The sequence below is a fragment of the Camelus bactrianus genome, chromosome 3 (assembly GCF_048773025.1).
Source record: "Camelus bactrianus isolate YW-2024 breed Bactrian camel chromosome 3, ASM4877302v1, whole genome shotgun sequence".
Classification (NCBI taxonomy): domain Eukaryota; kingdom Metazoa; phylum Chordata; class Mammalia; order Artiodactyla; family Camelidae; genus Camelus; species Camelus bactrianus.
This window is the reverse complement of record NC_133541.1, coordinates 131,371,674-131,392,749: the sequence shown is the minus strand read 5'-3', so window position 1 is coordinate 131,392,749 and position 21,076 is coordinate 131,371,674. Positions and strand designations below refer to the sequence as shown.

Below are 21,076 nucleotides of genomic sequence, written 5' to 3'. Positions count from 1 at the left end.
GAAAAAGAATTAGAGGCCTCTAACTTCTGAATACTAAGAAAGTAAAGTTTAGAAAGAATTATGGGGGAGATTATACCTCATTTGGGAGAGTATGTGCTTAGCATGTATGCGGCCCTAAGTTCAGTCCCCAGTAACTCCATTTAAAAACTTTTTTTTTTAAGAAATGGAGAATTAAAGCAAAAAGATGGAGGAATACAGAATTTTTTTAGAGACTCAACTCAGACTTCTGATGGGGAATAAAACATCCATTTCTCAGAGGAAATCTTGAAAACTATGTAAACTGGATCTGAGATGTCTAGTCTTTTAACATTATTCAAGAATTCATATTACCAAGTCTTAAAACTACCTGATAACCCACAGTGGTGATAGTGATCATAACAGCTGCCAACACGGATCGAGCTCCGGCTAGGAATGCTCTGTTCTGACATCTCTGCTCCTGAGGCCTCACCAGGCTGAGAGCACTAACTTCGGACATTCATGAGCATCTCGTGTAAGTCCTCAATTTGTGCTTCTCACTCCCCCCTCACCAGGCCCTCTGAGGGAAGCACTGTTATCATCTTCCCCACCCGCAGTTAAGGCCACTAAGGCACAGAGACTAAACCCGATCCAGGTCAGACTGGCATTAAAGGACGTGTGTATTTCTGCTGTTTTAATTTTTACAAAGGAATCTGAGATATCAATTTAAGGGAGACTGTTAAATAATAAAAGTCTGTCTGGTCTCCACTTCAAAGAGCAGATACTATAAATTCCTGATGTAGGATGAGGCTGCCGCCACAAACTGACTCAGCTTGAAATTAATATCCAAGATGAAGCAGCGAATACAAGTAAATATTCACGATTGTCAACTCCGCTCTCGGGTCTGGGCCCTTCACTGCCTGAACGGCGGTGAAATCCCCACCCAGGTCAGGGAGGGAAGCGCGGCTCTTCCAGGTCACACCCAGGCTTCAAGGGCTGTTTCCCCTCACAGACTGTCATCAACGATTAAAAAGCTCTCAAGATTTTTACACCATGCAAAACTGAAAGATATTTCTGCAGATGGAGCACTTTCTCAGGCTTAAACCTTTTTTGCCTACACTCAGCAAGGGGGAGAAAAGAAACATGACTCTGCAAAGTGTCTGAGCCTCACCACTCACAGGAGTAGAACTGCCTCAGCACAAGATGACAGTTCACATTGCAGGGTGAGAACAAAATAAAGCCACCCCAACCACAGGCACTCCCAGAGACAGCACTCAGCAGTCTTCTGCACACTCATGGTTGTGCAGCCCTCACCACCATCTATTTCCAGAACACTCCATTATCCCAGAAGAAACCCCCTGTCACTATCAGTCATTCCCTAATCCCCCTCCACCCAGCCCCTTGCAACCATCACCTGCTCTCTGCCTCTGCATTTGCTTATTCTGCGCATTTCAGATCACTGAAGTCAACAATATGTGGCCGTTTATGTCTGGTTCCTTTCACTTAACGTGCTATTATCAAGGCTTTTCCATGTTGAAGAGGTATCAGCATCTCTCTCTTTTTTTTTTTGAAAACGTTAAAGTTTATTAGAAGGTGGTAAGTACTATCAAAAAGACTAGAGTGGAGCATAAGGGGTGGGGATTCAAAGGGAAAAGGGTGGGTTGAGCAGTCAGGGTGGACTTCCCAGGACAGGTGGCCTTTTTCATCTTCCCCTTTATTTTTTTTTCCTTTTTATTCACCCTTACGTATGAATAATGTTCCACTACATGAAGATACTACATTCAGTTCATCCATTCAGCAGCTATATATGGACGACATCCAGAAGAATGAGTGTAAGATGTGACTAGCAGGGGTGGCATTTAAGCAAAGGGCAAGATGTGCTTTAAAAAAAAAAGCCAACAAACAGAGGCACAAGGAAATTCAGTCCGTTTCTGAGCAAAGTGCATGCTTGCTTCGGCAGGACTACCGTGCAGGGCTGGGGAGGAAATTGGCAGGAATCACGGGGAGGGAGTCACCTAAGAAGACTCCCCACCGATATCAACTCAGCCAATTCTCCTCCCTCATGTTTCTAGGTTTCTCTTATTTCATGTAATAGCACTTTAACTACACATCTGATCATGTGCATCAGACCACCTTACCTCGAAGCCACAGAAAATCATTCACTGACCAGAGCAGCTCCAGGACAAAACTGTGATGGACCAGGGAGTCCTACAGCATCCCAGCCTGCAGGCACAAACCCCACATGTGCCTTGGTGATGTCCAGAAAATAAAATGCATGGAAATATCTCACTGCTGGTTCACAACATCTGCCCCCAAATTGCCCCAAAATCATGCTGGCAAAGCACTACTCAACCCTCTCACTACAAAAAAAAAAAAAAAAGCTAAGAAGGCAAATTTAGGATCTGCCATTGAAAACCAGCAACCATCAATGCCAGTATCTGAGCTGGAATGCTCCTGACTTCGAAAACCACTGCGCACTTATTTTTCAAACGGGAAAGCATATATGTATTCCACGTAGATGTTATTACAGTAGGATTTTTATTTTCGAAATTTCCAGTTCAACATTAGCACAAGAAAGATTATGTTTCAGCTTTTAAAAAACTCAATTATCTTCCACTTTCTTAATTTTGAACCTATTATTATTTTAAAAATGGAGCTATGCTTCATATTATAAACCAAGTGTTTGGCTTCTGCAAACAAAACTTTTATGACCTCACTATTTCAGAGCAAACTTTAATGATGTTTTGAGAGGTGGGGCCTGGGGCGCTAACAGCCCTTTAAATACTGACAAGGATGTGCTATTAAGTAATGCAAAGGCTCTAAGTCCACATTAACTAGGAAACCAAAGAAACTACACCAAAGCCTTACTTTATCATTTTTAAATATTCCTATTTTTTGAATATTAAATTTCTTAAAAGATATGATTTTTTTGAGAAAGACAACAGCTGTATTAAATTTCCTCTCACCAAGAAAGCAATCTTTATCAAGAGTAAAAACCCCTATGGAAAATCAAAAGATAGGACGTTTCTAGCTAAGTGAACATGCAGATCTGAACACAAACATAAATCCTATCAGATCTCACTCGGACGAGCTCAACAAAGTCCTGGGCTACCCTGGAACTTAGCTCTTCTCTTCCAAATTTGGCTGAGCTAAGATCATCACACAAGGCAGGGAAGAAGAGAAGAGGAAAGTCCACCTGGCGGCCTCCATCTGTTTTCTTCAAGCCAAAAGGCGCCGCAAGGGCGGCCCAGCTAACAAGCCCTCCCCATAAGGAAATCCGGCATCCACACGGCCCCTGCCGTCCCCAAGCAGCCCCAACGACCCTCTCCCACTTGTGGCCTCCCAGCCTGTGAATGGTCTTCTAATGTCACTCCCCAGTTGGTGGCAACCCCCCCTTCCCCGCTACACACACACACACACACACACACACACACACACACACGTGGAGCCAAGGCAGCCTTCCCAAAGCATAAATTTGATTACATCACCCCACTTCAAACCCTTCAGAGGCTCCCTGGTAGAGTTCTAGCCCCACCCCCGAACCTGCTCGCCCATCCTCACCTCAGTACCCAGGTCCCCAGTGACCTCAGGGGCCCCCTGATCTGCTCCTACTTCCCACTTGCCTCCAGGCTCATTTTGACTGTTTCTCAAGGAAGCCTTCCCTCCCTCCAACCTCCGCAATTTGTTCCTCTGTTCCTAGAACATTCTAGGCTAAGTCAACCTCTGACACTGCTAAGCTCCCAAGGAATATTTTGCTTACTAATGTGGGTCCAACCTCTCTCCCCTAGACACTCAGAAGTGTGCATGTTATGAATAAATGAATGATGGGGTGGGTCTCAAAGGGACAGCAAGACCTGCTCTCGTCCGCCCCGACCTTTCTTACTGTAGAATATCAGAAGCAAATCCAGAAGTACCTTTCCTGAGGGTCACTTCCTGCTGACACCCTTCACTGCCTCCTCTGTCAGTTCTAGTAAAACCCAAGCTCTTCGAAAGCCCTCCACCCCAGGCCCTCACCAGTGTCCTCCCCAGCAGGGGCACCCACAACCCTGGACCACACATGGCACTCTCCCCGAGTCCCCACCGCACAAGCCTCCAGGCCTCTACCCGGGCTGCTCTGCCACATGAGCCACAGTCTTCATGCTTTCTACTGGCTGACCCTTACTCTGTCTTCACAAATGAATGTAGAGCCCATTTCTTCCAGGAAGCCCTCTCTGATAATATCCTTTATGTCTTGACAGGGCTCCCTCTATAGCAGCACTGCATGGGGACCAACTGGGTGTTTGCTTGCTCCTTTGGGACCACGACCTATTGGGGGCCACTTGGGAAGGAGTGAGATATTACAAGAGGGGTGGGAGAAGCAAAAAGCAAAAATAACACCTGAAGTCCCAAATTCAAGGATTCTTTCTCAGAAAAAGAATAAAATATTTCACATGTGTACAATTTGGCTACTATTTTTGTGGCTTGCGGAAAGCAAGGACTTGGTGTTCTAGTCCAAAACCCAGGTTACATGCAAAGAAATGTATATATTCATATCCAAAGGAAACCAGAGCTGCTCAACAACAGTTTGCAGTCAGAATTGAAAGGAATTTTGATAAAGGCAATCTCTCTCTCTCTCTCTTCTTTCTTTTCTGGCATCATATAATTTTAGAAGTTTTTGCGTGACTAAGAGATGGCTACAGCCCGTGATTCTGCACTGGAGAGTTTGGGCTGAGGAAGCCCAGATTACATTCACTGTGTAAATGCAATCACACCAACAAACTGACAAGCGCCCTTGTGGAGGAGCTGATGTTCCAAAGCAGGCAAACTTATGCAGTAAGAAAACTCTAAATAAGAAGTAAGAAATTCAATGTTCTGTACTCAATTTCATTAGCTATATGGGCCATTACCTGATAGTATATCTTGTCTAATGAAACCCAAAAATAAATTGTGAACGTTGATTTTCTTCATCTGACTGTTTTATGCTAAATTTGGATATCAAACCCACAATCCATACGGACAGCTCAGGCCTATGCTGCAGCACAGCTACATCCCGTAGAAGAAAGTCTATCAAGGGAGAATTGGAAAGTTTCCCTTCAGAAGCTGCTAAGTCTGGTTTTGCACCTGTACATCATTTGCAACCACTTCATCGTCAAAGGAGTAAGACCTTACATCTGTGGGGCGTAAAACCCTGCGGTGCTTCAGAACAATCAAAGAACACAGAGCTTTGTGAATCAGTCCTGAGGCATTTAAATCGTACTTTTTCTGAAAGGCCCCAAAACTGACCCACTTCACAATTTCACGTACAACAGTGAGGTACCGGAATTAGTAGAGAAAACACGCCCTTGAAGTCTGACAAGACCCTGCTTGAATCCTGTTACAGCATTTACTACCCTCTAAATGGACCAATAACTTAACCCCTCTGAGAAGGCTTGCCAATCCGCAAAAGGGGGCTGCCACCGCCCACCTGGGAGGCATGGATGTGAATGCAACACGCAAGTAGGGCGGCCGACTGGTACCTGACACGGGGCCTGGCTAGTTTCCCTCCGCTGCCCTTGTCCCCCTTTAAACTTGTGCTGTTTCCCTGGTACCAAACGCCCGGAATAGACTGCCCGAATATTCTGTGTATCCCTGGATACATGCCTTACCCTTAGGAGGCCAGAAAAACAACTGCCTCCTCCCCAGTCACTATCAATGTTCTTAAGAGTCTGGATTTTTTTAACCTCTATTTTGCAGGGAGACTATTCCAGAATTTTTCAAGCACCATTCTCCAGGTTGGCTCCTCTCCCAGCGCCCATCCCTTCTCACCTCAGATCCTCTGTCTGCCTTCTGTTCATTGGAAAGCGAGTCAGGAAGAGCGGGGACTCCCTAGGCCTTCTTCCCTCCCTGATATGTTAGTGTGACTACCTTCAACCCACGCCCCAATCCAACTCCAGCTTCTGAGGAGTCTACCCTCCCGGACCCTGCAGACTCTGCAACTTCCCAAGACACACACGTGGCCACGACCCTCCATTCAGATTTCTTCCTGGCTGGCCCTGCCCACCCCCCGGCCCCTTAAGGATAAATGACATTGCCCTGAAAATCCCAAACGCCGCTGACTGACACACGAAAGCTGCATGGTCTGGGCTTTCCTCCAACCCAGGCACAGCCCTGCCCCCCCTCAGCCTCAGTCTGCAGCTCTCAAGATGATCTAATTCACATGCGCGGCTGTGAACACCAGCTAAGAATGACGACTCCCAACGTGTATCTCTAGTCCGGCTCCTTCAACTCAGCCCCAGGCTCATTGACCCGAGTGCCTCTATGAAGTCCAAACTTGGACGAAAAATCGCATCTTAAAAATGCCTCATGTCCAAGATTTACTCTGGAATTCAATTTATGGAAGGTACCTCCCATGCTCCCCATTTTAGTAACAGACCCAGCACTCACCTAGGTGTTTGAGGTCACATTCAATTTCCCCTGTTCCCTCCCTCCAGCCCTGGCCTGGATTATTAGTCCTGTCATTTCCGTCGCTAAGCCCATCTCAAGACTGGTTCTGCAGGGACGACGGCCGGATCCCCACAAGCTCACAGCAAGGTGCACTGAGTCACAGTCCTCCGAAGGGTGCTCCCTGGAGGGGGAGGCATCTCCTGCCACCGGTCACCTCAGAAGGCACTGGATTCTCACAAAGGAGGCCCTGGAGAAGGGACTCAAAGTTCTCCCGTGATCTGAGCTTTGAAGGTCCCGAGGTCTGTTGGAGCTCCTATTAGCAGACACACTTGCCACTGAGCAGATGAGGATGGAGAAGCCCAAGCAAGGCTGTCTTCACTCCGACCCCTGGGCGCTCGTGAGCCACGGGAAAGACCTGTGTCCAGGGCACAGCCCACCAATCACAGATCCCAGCCTGCATTTGCCAACCCGGACAGCCTAGACTCCTTCTACTTGCGAGACTTACTTCTGTTCTGTTCCCCCCGAGAATGTGATGGACTCTTTCAGAATGTCTGGCCTGTATCAAGCGAGACCAAGTCAGTGAAGGATGAAGTGTCCACATTTGGACTAGAGCATGAAAGGAGAAACAAGGCCTCATGATCAGCATGATGGTGGTGGCCAAACCCTTCCCCTGGGTGAGATGAACAAGGGTAGGGGTGAGAATCCAAGGTCTTAGATTGGCCAAAACATCTTCCTTCATGGCTGACTTGGGGTTGGAGACTCACTACCGCAAACTAACGACACGGCCGTCAGTGGGGGACGTCAGCTGCAACAAACATGGAGTCAGCTCTTTAATGCCAACATGGGTTAAAAGTAAAGGCAGGTGAAGGGAGGCCTGCACGGCTGCTGAGGCAAACCACAGACCCGGCTCTGAATGCCCACTGGCTGGAGCAGAGAGGAAGCTACGGTCCCTTTAATAGTCCCTGTGTCCACCAGATCCATGTGAGCCAGCTACTTAGAAGAAGGCCATGTTGTCCTGGTACTAAGAAAAACCAGCCTAGTAAAGGGAACAAAAGAGTGGCATGGATTTTAGACCCACTTCTGCCCCTTTATGAAGGAAAAATAAAGTAAATGGCACGGGGAAGTTGAATGCAAAAAAAAAAAAAATAACCAAACGGTGACTGATTCCTCCAACAATGTCCCCTGCAGCTGCTCACCCCCGAGCCTGCCGCTTCCTCACCAGTGACTGCCGGTCAGGAAGCGCCGTCACGCACGTCACACAGAGACAGCCAGGAACCGCGTGCTGAGCACGTTTGTGTAAAAGCAGGAATCGAGCAAGATGCTGCAGACTTTGACTTGACAAGATTAAATACTCCATGAAAAGAATCCCTCAACAGCCGCCTAAATCAATTCGCATCTCACTTCTTCAAAACAATCAAACTAATTGAATAAGGGTGCATTTGTCACCAAATATAAGTAGGACCAAACAGGTTCCTCAAAGCAAAGATTTTCACAGGTATCAAACACCAGTGGGTGATGTGCTAACAAAGCAATATTCCAAAAAATTAGAAAATAACAAGATGACTAGGATAATGCATGGATCAAGGCAGCTGAAATGTTTCTGCTCCTTAAAGCAATGGAGACAGCACGGAGGGCGATCTAGCTATTTCCAATGCAGGATATGCACAGCCACCTTTTCAGACGCAACTGCACGGTACAAGAGAAAAAGGAATAAAGAAAAAGGAAAAGAGGAACAAGCGAAAATTAGAAACACACAAGAACAAGAATGACTTTGACAGCAAGTACAAGAATTTACGTGAGTCTGTGAGGCCAGGAACGCGGGGATGGTGAGACCCACACTCACCTCCTGCTCCAGGGAAGGCAGGGGCCTGAGGGGAGCGACGCTGCTTGGGGATCCCAACGTCGTCAGTGCCCCTAACCAAAACTCCACATACATGCATCTAGGCAGCTTTTAAGCCACAAAATGTGGTCGCATTACAGGCTGGAAAGTTTTACTCACTCCCAACGAGAGTAGCAGGAGAGAATTAGTCTCTGCTCCTGCACCAAAGCATTGTTTTAAAAATTAATGACTGTGGAATAGTAAAAGCAACAATGGAGTAAAAGTGACTGGAGGAGAACGTGCTTGACCCGAGCTCACTGGCCGCGTTATCTCACTGACGTTCAGATGCTGGCTAAGCCCTTATGGTACCAAAACAGACAGATCCACCAGGAGGGAGTTTAATTGGCTGCTGTATTTTGATGCCGAGAGCCATGCCTGGTACACGAGGTTCTGGGTAAACAATGGTGACAGTGTCAACACTATGGGCTAAGCACACATCCAGCTACTCCGCCAAATCCCAAGGGCAGAGTTCAAAAGGCAAAAACAAGCTGGCATTCTCTGGTGGGTCTGGAGACTCAGAACCAAACAGTTGCTGAGCAAAAATGTCACCAGTGCCTCCTATGACAAAGAGGAGGCACTAGCCATGGGGCTTGGGCAGGACTCCAGGCTTCCACTGCTCACCCACCAGTCTGTCCAGGGAGAGAACATGGTCCCTGCTTACGTTGCACTGATGCAGCTACCTTGACTAAAGCCTGGGGGCTCAGCAGGAGGTGACATTTGAGGTGAACGGAGCCAGCCTCGGTGTAGCCCTATGCTGGCAGCTGTGCCCATAGCAGTGCCCAAGCACCTAAACCTGCCACCTCATCCCCAAGGAGCAGAAGGGGGTGTGGGCGTGTAGATCACAGGGCCCTGCGAGGACAAATACAGATCATGGCCACTACATGTCTCACCCCTTACTAAAGTCATAGAGGTATGTCCGGGAGGAACAGAAAATTCATCCAGAGCCCGCCAGGCACCACACGCAAGTGGGACTCGGGCCCCGTGTGCCTCTCACTCACAGGGCTGGTCTGGACTTTCTTTTTATCAATTCTCTGGCATTTTCTCCTCCAACTTACCAACAACCAGAAAGTAGGATTTGATCTTAGGTAAGTTCATGAATCACAGAGCACTGCCTCCACAGCGGGCCCGGCAGCACGTGCCAGGTCCTCCGACCGTCACCTGTGGTACCGCCATGAGTGCCCTCCAGACTCAAGGCCCGAGGCCGTTGGCCGTGGGGGCACAGCTTCCCTCAATCTCCCCAGCAAAGGGGAACGACTTCTGGGCAAAGGCATCTCACCTCTTCTGACCGAGGGAAAGCATGATAGATACACGGGGAAACAGAGCAGAAGGTGGGGGGTAGTAAGCCCAGGAGAGCTCGTCTGCACTTCCAAGGCAAAAGTGGGGCCGTTGACTTAATCACAGGGACAAAGTGAGGATGAATCTTTCCCTGCTTTGTCTCATACTCCGTGATACGCCTTTCCCTGCATAAGGAGTTCATCCGGAATTCCCTGGAGGTGTTTCTGATGTCCTAACTTGGCATGATGGCTGTCGGGGAGGAAGAGAGGGCCTGAACCCAGCAGGTGCTGGGCCTGGGAGGCAGGAGACACCGGCTCCAGACCCAGCACAACCAGTGACTCGTTCGGCCTCTCGGGATTCAGCATCTCATCTATAAGCAAAGGGATGAGAATGTCCCAGGACAGGCTGCCTAACAAAATTGAAATGAGAGCCATTTAAAGAAAGCTTCAGTTGCCACATTTAAAACGGTAAACAAAGAACCAATCAAACAAACAAAAAACAGATACTAGAAACTGATTTTAAGAACAGATCTTACTTAATCTGCTGTATGTAAAATAGTATCATTTTGACATGTAATCAATATATGAAAGTAACAAGATAGTTTACATACTTTTTACTAGACAAGTCTCAGCGTCTGATGTGCATTTGACCTACAGCACATCTCAGCTCAGACCAGCCTCTTCCCCAGCGCTCATAGCATCAGTGGCTGTGGCTACTCTATTGGACAGCAACTCCAGGGGTCCCACCAGGGGTCCTAGCTGAAAAGCTGGAGGAAGTCTCCACACTGACCCTAAAAGGATCTCTCTGAAACAAAGGCAGATTCACTTTTAAATGTCTGTAAACCGTCGGGCTGCACCTCCCTCCGCCCTTGGGTACAAGACAGCCCTCTTCCTTGCTGATCCCTTCCTGGATGTAGGGAAGGAACCCGGCACACAGCCAGGGTGGCCGGGCCTCCAGGTAGACTTACCTGCTGTCTGTGTCCAGTCCCATGAAGTCCTCCTTCTCAAACAAGGTGCAGAGGAGGGGGATCCTTTCCCCAGACTTGTTGGGGTCCCATCCAGCCACTTGGACTTGAGCAAGATGAAGAGTGACTCAGTGAAGTCCTTGATCCTCTTCTCCACCACCCTGCAGTCCTCGTAGTTTGAAGTCCACGTCGGTGCGCAGCTGCTCGGCTACCTCCCCATGCAGCACAAAGACAAAGAGCTGAGAGTCATTAAGCGAGGTGCCATACAGCTCCTCTGCACATGGAGCTTCTCGAAGGCCTTGGCCGAGAGGCAGTCGGTAATGGTGACAAGGCCCACGACCGTGCGGTGGGTCTGGAAGTCACTCCACGCATTCTCGAACGCATAGTGGTGCCTGTAGTGGATACAGAGTGCCCACTGGGAGCCGCACGGTCTGATCTGGCTCACCAAGGAGATTCGTTTATAGATGCAAAAGAAATTGTCGTCTGAAATGATCCCCACGGGTTGGAAGACCACGGGGAGAGTCTCGTATTCCTCAGCACACTGCACGTAGTCAGGGATGCTCATGTTGCAGGCCCTGCAGAGAGGGGAGAGGAGATCGAGGTAAATACTGTGCTGTGGGCTGCGGGCGCCTCTGGGTTGCGGTGACCTGGTGTGTACCAGCCAGAAGGAAAGGGAAGCACAAGCAAAGCCGGGGGTACAGTTTGTCCTCAGAGTCTGTACATGGATACCGTAGCTCGAATCACATTACCCAGCTTTTGGTCTAGGCTTCCTGCCCCTGCACAGAAGGGTCATCTCTTGTTTACTGTTTCCAAGCACCTAGCAAGACCCTGATGCAAAGTCAGTGCTCAACACTGCTGAATAAAGAAATGAACAAAGGAACTGCTTTCCCCAACCCCCTTCAGCAGATTATAAAGAAAAGAACCGCAGTAGGATCAAAAGATCTGGATTTCAACACCAATTTATTTGAACTCCTAAACTGCAGAATAATGGATAAGAAAACTTGCCTTGTGGAGGAGGGTACAGTTCAGTGGTAGAGCACATACATAACATGTACGAGGTCCTGGGTTCAATCCCCTGTACCTCATTTTAAAAAATGAAACAAATGAATAAACCTAATTACCCTTCTCAAAAAATATTTTTTAATTCAAATTTCAAAAAACACCTTGCAATTGACACAACATTGTAAACGACTATACTTCAATTTAAAAAAAATCCCTGCCTTACAAGAATATATCTGGATTACGGAAGTTTGCAAATGTAAAATGCCTAGGGTACCACCTGCATAAAGAGGGGGGACTGTACAAATTTACTATCCCTCCTTTATGAGCTATATTTCCTTTGAGGGGTGTTATAAACTCTCAGAGCTAATTTTCTCAGATTAAAAAAACAAAACAATACTTGATTCTCAGTACTGCTGAAGAATCAGATAAGCCTGTGAAAGCATCTGACCCACAGAGGTTACTCAATAAATGTTCAATGAATGAATAAACAAGCAAAGTGAATGCTGCTCCCTGCCACAGACCATCATAATGGTACTTCCTGGAAATCCCAAGCCCACGTTACACCCGACTGCACACTAAACATGTGGGTGACCTGGGCAGGCCTGTGTGCTTCTCTAAGCCCCAGTTTAATCATAGATAGAAATGAGGGCAATAACACAAACCTGAAAGGGTTAGTAAGTCAGTAATGAATTGTACCCCAACTTTGCAAGATGGAACCATTAAGGAAAATTGGGCAAAGTGTCCATAGGTCCTCCGCATATTATCTCCTACAAGTACAGGGGAACCTACATTACATCTCAAAATAAAAAGTCTAATATTTTAAAGAGGCTATTGAGGTTAAATGAGCTCATTGTCTCAAATAAGGAACACACAGTACAAGTACGACAATGCCTAGCCCATGAGATACACTCAGTTAACATTCCCACTGAACCCACTAATCCCTCCAACTTCAGAGCACGAGGATGGGTCCTCGTGGCCAAAGGCCACTACACCTGAAGCTAACAAAGCTAATGGTCCCCACTTCCAAGAGCCCCTGTCACCACCCTTGTTCTAATTTTCTATTTGTAATATTTTTTTATTTAATAGAAACCCCCAATTGCATAGCCTTCAGGTCACCAAAACCTGAGCACAGAGATCATGATGGCAGCCCTCCTTCATGAAACAATAAAATGAAAAGCCATTTCCACAAGACCTCTGTGTAAATCTACTAGGGAACTTCATCCTGGACTGAGGAAGAGGACTGGGGAGGAGGGGGCAATCTGGGGCACAGAGAACTATCGGCCACCTGCCCCACGATGGACTTTAGACTCAACCCTCGCCCTCCAGGTAATTCAAAATACACACCGACAGAGTGCTATGGACAAGATTTTTTCTTAAAGAAATCCCTGACTCCCTAGCAGGTCTTGTTTCTACCGAGACACAGATGGCTTATGTGTATAATGTTTCACAAAAGCCTTAAAATATTATCACCCCAACTTGACACATTAAGAAACTGAGGTAGAGAAGTTTATCATATTGTACAAGATTAGAGGCCACGTCAGACACCGTATTTAAACCCAAGTCCCTGTTCCAGTGCTCACACTAGAAAGTGTGACACGCTGCCCCTTTCCTGCCCTCTCCCTGCAATAAATTTCTGAAGAGTCTTTTCTGTGCCACCTGGAATCACAATAACTTCAATTTTCCACAAAGAGCTATGTCACTCCCTGGAGGACATATCAAAATCTAAAGGGTTCGGATGGGAGGAGAGATTTGCATTTTCTGTTTCTCAAAGGAAACATGGCTTTAAAAGAAACTGAAAAGCACTTATCTAGTCTAAGCCCTCATTGTGCAGAGAAAGAAACGGAAGTTCAGAAGAGATGAGGAAAGGGCCTTATTAACAATTATTGCTTCAGCGCAGCATCAAGCCAGCCCTGGGCACTGCTGGGGGAGGATCTGGGAGACCCAGGAGAATGAGTGTTAGAAAAAGGAAAGAGAAGAAGCATACAAGGCCCTGTCTCTACACCACCATAACATGAAGTTCCACCAAATTACCCAGTATGGGTGCAGCCAATATTAATGTGGGCTAAACAGGTTATAGAAACCTGGAAGTCTCAACCATTGTGCAAATTCCAACACTTACTCTGCTTTTTTCCCAGTTCAAGCATCAACTCAGTGGGCACTCTGTTCCAGGAACTACACGAGGCCTGGAGTTCTCCCAAGCACAAATCTCTATTATCATGTGTGCAAACCACATAAAGCCCCACCAGAAGAAAAGTGCCCACAGATAAGATGGAATTACTGAAGCTGAAAGCAGTCAACCAGCGTATGTTACTAGGAAAAACGATGCTGCTAGAAATGGACTCATGGGCATAGAAAGCCAACTGTGGTTAGCAGGCAGGAAAGGGGGGATTAACAGATACACATTAATAAATATAAAATAAATGACAAGGACCTACTATATAGCACAGGGAACTATATTCAATTTCTTGTAATGAGTTGTGCTAAAAACAATCTAAAACAAATGTATATACATATGCATATGTTTATAACTGAATCTCTGCTGTACACCTGAAACTAACATTGTAAATTGACTACACTTCAATAAAAATAATTTTAAAAAATAAGTATAAATAAAATCAACGCCATTAAGATAAAATTAAAGAACACTCTTATCCCCTTAGCTGTAGGTGGTGGAGAATTCTGGTTACAAGCACCAAGTCCACTGGATCACTCCAGCACTGACTGTCACTCTTTCTGACCATCAGACAGTCACTTGGCTTCACTGAGGTTACTTTTCTCTTCTGTAAAAGGCTACAGTGGCAACTAATGATGTATAGAATCTCATCATTCACAAGCCCAACAATTAGTGAGGACTTCCCATGGGCCAGGATTTGGAGAGATGAAAAGATAGGGTCCCAGATATATTCATAGGTAGAAGAAGTTTATGCCATAAAGACATTTATTCTTCCTGTTTTGATAGACAGATTCAATGCAATTCTGATTAGAATTCCTACCAGGCTTTTCATGGAATGTAACAAGTTAATTTATGGTCAGGAACAGCCAAGAAACTTCTTTAGAACCACCACTGGGGAGGGGTGGATAGGTCATTCATTTCCACTGTTCTTTCTGAAGTGATGAAAACGTTCTGGAATAATAATGGTTGCACCACTGTGAAAATGCTAAAAGCTGCTGAATTGTACCATTTAAATGGGTGGACTTCATGGTGTGTGAACAATATCACAATAAAGCTGTTATATGAAAAAATATTCCTTGACAATTATTTTTCCCTATATACAACTAGTCTACCCCACAATTTAATAAAAACAAAAAACCAAAACAAACTAAACTGTGCCAGGAGCTTTTTAGGACTGCAATGTCCGTGGGTCTCCAACGCCTCTGGTGGTGCTGTTCCTGTTAACACACACTAGCTGGGCTGGGCTAGTTAGGGACTGTAACTATGTTTTTAAAATCGACTGTCACACGTTTCGCCCTGGGAAAGGGAAGGAAGGAGCATGACACAGCCTCATGCCTTCAGCTCATTTTTAACTGAACCAAGCCCTGCTTTCAACACTGTAATTCCTGGCACTATAAAAACACGTGACATCAACAAGCACCGCCATCATAACACCTGAAATTGTTCAAGGTACTTACCTGGGGCAGAAACACTGAGGGGGGAGACGGAAAATCCCTCAGCACTGGCGCTCCCTTTTCCAGACTCCACCAGGAGAAACTGGGCTTTACAGCCGGAGGCTCTAAGCCCGGGGTGCAGGGCGCATGCCGCTGAGCTTGTCCTCAGGGAGCTGGAAAGGGAGAGGAGGGCAGCCCCGTGGTCACAGGGCAGGGAAAGCGTGGGGGGGCGCGGGCTGCAGCCCTGCTCGGAGGCCAGCCCGAGCCCCAGCCGCCCGCCCCCCAGATCGGGTCCGCAGAACCCGCCCACCCGGGACACAGCCCTCACAGGGGCAGGGACAAGCCGGCGGCCAAGGAGAGGAAGCCCAGGAGGATAGGACTCGTGGGCGGGAGAGGGGAAGGTGTCGCTAGCCGCGGACTGAGGGGAGCCTGGCTGGGGCGAGAAGCGGCAGGTGCACACCTGGCCCTGGACAGCTGTGGCCGGGGCGCCGGGGTAGGTGGCGCGAGCAGAGGGGTCTGGCCCGAGCAATTCAGCTGAACACACGCAGACTCGCTCCCTCGCGGGCTTTGACACGAGGACCGCCCTCCCGCAGCCGCCTGAGCCCTTTCCCGGGAGCCCCCACCTTGCATTTCCACAGCCAGAGGCCCCGGCCTCGGGCAGGAGCCAAAGGCCTACCGAGCGACAGAGCTGAGAAGACTTTGTGGCCGATTCCCAGCTCGGAGCTGGAGCTTTCAACCCGCGGTCCAGCTGGCACCGACTGCGCATGCGCAGGAAGGCCAGAGATCCTCTAGGTTCTGTGATAGAGGCTGGGGCATCGATGGAGGGTGAAGATGGGGGAGGAGGAGAGGAGGGGAAAAGTGGAGGGAGACAGATGGACAGGAGGAGCAGAGAGTAGGTAGGGATCTGGAGAGGGGAGGGGAGTAGCGGAGATGTAAAGAAAAAGCTTTACTTCTGGGGCACCCCGAAGGAGGCGGCAGTCCTGCCTCTGTACCATTCTGTAACCCTTCAAGGCCCGCAGCTCAAGTTTTACCTCCCTGGTCCAGCCCTCCAGCCGATGCCTCTGCAGAACCCCTACGGGGATCACACCCGTTGTCCCCACGCGGAGCTGGGTTTCCTTTAGCTCTGGGAACCAAGCACCCGCAGGTGTTGTCTCTCAGAACTACCTTGGGAAGTGTACATATTCCCCTTTTACAGGCTGGGAAACAGGCAGGCACGATCTCTGCCTTAGCTCCACTGTCCCAGGTGTTGGCCTTGCGGGGAGCGGGAGGTACACGATCAGAGCCCCAGACAGAGCAGACTGCCTGATTTTTGGTGCATAGTCCCATCCCTCCTGGGTAAAACACACCTAACCCAAGTGTAACCATCAAGGGCTCACAGTAGGTTCCTGGGTGTGGGAGAGCTGTCCTCAGTTCCAGTGCCCAGCTTGCTAGGTAGATAGGAGTGTTACCGAGTCCAAATTCATTCTCCTCAGTGCAGGACAGGCCAATAAGTTGGAAGACCCGCTGCTGGGGCATGGAAAAGCAAGTTTCTGTAGAGCTAGATGGCAAACTAATGTCCTGGAAAACCATCTCCCCAAGTCAGAATTCAGGCTCGTTTCCTACGTGCTTGGTTGTTGCAAACTTCTTGGTGTAGGAATTCCTTGTTGTTAGAATCCTTTGTTCTTGCAGCTATCTGCCTGGGTCAAATCTCTGTAAACCTCCAACAAAACAAAAGTTATTTTCTATTCTGTAACTTGTTATCATTTTATGAAAGGAAAAGTGTTAAATATCCTTAAAGGTCAGAGCCTTCAGAATAGGCTCTTCTGTATATTTCAGGCTCTAGGCAACACTGTTTTACAAGCAAGATGAAGCCTAGGAGAAAGAGCATACGGTTAAAGTCAAATGAAAAAATCTAATATGCAGTCAGATTTGTTCTGTTCCATTACCCGGGCAGAAGCCACTTGAGGATTTAAATCCCTTTAAGTTAAAAATAACTAAAACTTTAAAGGAATTTACATGCATAGGTGGGAATGTTCATAGCATATCTGGAAAAGCACCCAAAGGATAGTAAACAGTGGCATCTCCAGGGACGGCTGGAAGAACAGAGGATGAGGGAAAACTTCTTTCACTTGTGTATTTTTGTGCTGTTTGAATTGTTTTTAACCATATGCATGTGTTTCTTTTTCAGTTTAAAAAAAGTGTAATGGAGCAAAGTAGTAACAAGTTCAGCAAATACAGCAGCCATGGAATCACTGAGCCATCACTTTTGATTTCAGCCAGGAAGCATTTATTGACTCTCTCCTATGTGCCCAGTGCTGTTTTAAAACTTCTTTTATTATTATTAATTTTATTATTATTATTATTGTTGTTGTTGTTGTTATTTATTAATATTATTTATTATTATTATTATTATTATTATTATTATTATTATTATTATTATTATTATTATTATTATTATTATTATTTTATAAAATAGTAACATGCTATCCCTCATCCCTGCCCATGGCTGGTGGAAAACCAACTGAGTTTTTATTGAGTTGTTTTCCAAGGAGTAGAGATGAGTTATAAACTGAACACATCTTCAGGGCAAAACAGGTGGAGTGGTTTTACAGCATGCCAGACAGCTATGAAGGGTTTTCAATAGAGGCACCCAGACGCTGAGAGAGAAATCCTCCAGGACCCTACAAAAAGCTGCCCAAACTTCCTTCTCCATGGCACTACTGAAATAGGAAAAACAAATCTGACTCCATATTAGATCTGTTCTTTTGACTTTAAGAAAGTCAAGTTAATACGCTCCGGTCTTTTCATGGGTTATGATGTCACAGAGGAGATGGACAGGTTAACAAGGGACGACTCTGCAGTGATCACGGAGCCGGGGAGCGGGATGGGCGGCAAGATGTATGACGCAGCCGCAGCTGTGCCCATGCTTCTAGGCAGGAACCCAAAGTCACCTCGACAAGGTGTCAAACACGTGTGTCCACGTCCTCATCACCTGACATGTATTAACGAGAAATGGAAACCCATAAAATGCCAATAACCTTGGTGGATACACCGTCCAAATTGCAAAGTCACAGTTTGACAACTGGCCATCTCGGTTCCCTGGGATTCATTCTTGGAGAACCTTAAAAACCACTCCTCTGTCCTCAAGAAGTGCTTTCTTCTTGTCCGATATTTGGCTCAGGGATACAGCACGTTCAAGTGAACTTCAATGTCTGCACAGATTTGACTGTCTTTCTCCAGGTTCACTTGTCCATTCTAAAGAGGCCTGAGCTAAGTCCATCCTCCGTAAGATCTATTCCCTCCAGTGACTACTCATTGAGCCTGCAATTAAAAGCCAACTGAACAAGACTGTCTGTCCTCAGCTAAAAAGTTCACCCACCCTTCACTGCTTTCTTAATCTCCTCTCCTGGCTAATTGCAACAGACTAACACCTCCCTCTACCAAGCTCCCCGACTATGTCAGTTTGTCTCCCCAAAGAGAAAGTAAGGTCCATAAAATAGGAGACAACTCCATAGTTGTTGCCGACGAAATGAATCAGAGAGCTGCTGTGGTGCAAAATGTCTCCCGAGATTCGGGTTCCTTTATTTTTTATACCATCTACACAAAGGAGTAACTCTTGCCAAGCACAGAGAGTAAACATTTTTTAGGTTGACCCATGTGCACTACATCTAAGGCTTCCTTATCTTAATTACACTCAGACTCTCCTGTTCCCAGGCCTGTTCCTTTTGAGGAACTACTAAACATTCTTGTCTGCAAGCAATGTTTCCCCTGGGAACGGGCAGAGTCCCTTGGCAGGAATTTCTGTTTGCAGACAAGTCCGGCCACTTCTGTGAAATGTCCTGCGTGCAGGCACATCCACAGCTTCTATGCTAAGTTTCCTTCACATAGTTACCTCTGAATTCCTAGCATATAGTAATGTCAATAAATAGAAATATGATTGTGGCTTCTTTCCTTTAAAAAATTTCTGGTTATTTAAATGACCTTTGGAAGAGATGTGTTTGTGGTCCAGTGTCTTGATCCACAATACTCTGGAGGCCTTTTTCGGAATGGCTGTTCACTGATCCACTCAAAACACAACTTCTCATTCCAGGAATAGCTGTGCTTTTCTGCCAGGAGTTTGTGGTCACTCTCATGCCAGAACAGCTTTAAACTATATCCTTACTTTGGATTTGTTATTTTTCCACTCTTCCAAAAATATTGACATTCCTTACTTTCTTGCCTTGAGGATTTTTTTCCCTAGTTCAACCTTTAGTAAACCAGGCTTCTCGGGATGGGCTTGGCCTTACATATGATCAGCCATCCAACTCCCAGTGTGAGAGGACTTGGGCTCACCTCCTGCCCTCCTGTCAGGGCAACTAAAACTCAGTTCAGGAGCCAACAGGCACCCCAGGGCTTCTAAGGCTCGCTTATCTCCCAGAATCCCTGCTTTCTGGTTTGTCTTGGCTTCTGAGGATTTCCCCTCACTTTCTTGACAATTAGCTGTGTAGCTTGAAAGATGAGGAAGGAAGGTCTTATTTCTTAATCAGCATTTCAAGGAACTTGTGTAATGAAGGTTTTCACGAGATTCTAGAACACTCCATTGCCAAGACAGAAAACACACTAGATATTTTCTAAATTTAGGTATCATGTGCATTTTTCTTTGTTTTTGTTTTCTTAACTGCTAACAGACATTTTTTAATTAAAAAAAATAATGCCCCAAATAGGATAGAACATTGAAGGGGCATACAAAATTAAAGGACAAAGACAGAAAAATGATAAATACTGTATAAAATTAATATAATACATACACTATGGATTAGATCAGCAATTCTCAGTAACAGCTAATTGAAACATGATCATGAGGTAAAACGTCTCTCCTGTCAGGAGATGGCCAACAGAAAATAGAATTAATACAACAAACTAAAATTCTAAGTCTGGCGAGGTACAGAAGGCTACCAGCTAAATGTGTCTTCTTCTGGAAAAGAGGGAGGCTCACCAGCTCTTTACTGTGGAGCCTGAACCCAAGTGAGGGTGGTAAAGTGAGCTCTGTAAGTACCCAATTAACAAAGTGAGTGATGAATAAAAAGACGTGAGCTTTGATGACAGAGATGATACTACTATTCACTTGTCCTGTAAAGTATGCCTTCACGTTCAGTGATAAAACCTCGGCATCCTCAGGGATTGAGATTATAGGAAAATGCACAGCCCGGGCCCAGACCTCCTCTTTGAGCTCGTGACATTGCACTTAGATGTCTCAAGGGCACCTCAAACTCCACCTGCAAAGAGCTGACTTCACGGTTCTCCTCCAATAGCAGTCCTGCCCAGGGCCCCTGGTCGGGGGACAAGGTCTCCCTCCCTACCCCAGCTCAGGCCCATCACTCACAGATGTGACTGGACCCCTCGTTCAGGGCCCAGATTTCCTCAGTCATGGAGTCCCACCACCCACACCTGTCCTACCAGGTACTCAATGGCACTCACTCAGCACTGTCTTTGTGCTGGGGACCACACTGCACACTGCGCACACGTAATCTCACTGGATTGCCACAGCAGTCTTGGGAAGTCGGTACATCACTGCTTTAATTGATTAGATAAATTGTTTCACTTCCTTGAGTGCATCATCCAAAGTGCCACGGCTACTGAGCCACAAACCTGGGACTGAAAACCACTTGAAAACTGAACACTGCTACACCTCGCAGCCACCCTACTCTGATTCGTCACATCACTTTCTGCCGAGCCTACTGAATGTTTGCAATCATTCTACAAACACAAATGTGATCTAAGAGAGCACCCCACTCCCCTACTTAAAATCTGTCAATGATGGTCCACTGCTCTTCAGAGAAAGCCTCACCAGGCCTGAGCACAGCCCAACGGCCCGGCATCCTCGTTCCCTGCGTGGCCACGCCGCCTCACCCACCATGCAGCACAGTGCCGTGTCCAGGACTGGGATGCTGACTCCGTACCACACGGGGCTCGTCTCACTCGAACAATGATCACCCTCTTCAGTGGTCACCTTCTTCAATGCTGACTCTCAGAAA

At 46.8% G+C, this 21,076-nt stretch overlaps 1 long non-coding RNA gene across 6 annotated transcripts in view; it reads right to left on the bottom strand.

Moving 5' to 3' along the window:
* Positions 1–21,076, bottom strand: part of LOC141577139 (uncharacterized) — a 440,247-nt gene that overhangs the window by 46,603 nt on the left and 372,568 nt on the right. The window contains exon 1 of one of the 6 annotated variants that reach the window (XR_012505765.1): positions 10,122–10,258. The exons of 4 other annotated variants lie outside the window; for them this stretch is intronic. This is a non-coding gene — a long non-coding RNA (uncharacterized LOC141577139). Of the gene's footprint in view, positions 1–4,059; positions 4,160–10,121; positions 10,259–21,076 lie in introns of those variants that run through there. One more of the 6 variants, XR_012505768.1, reaches the window with a different exon arrangement.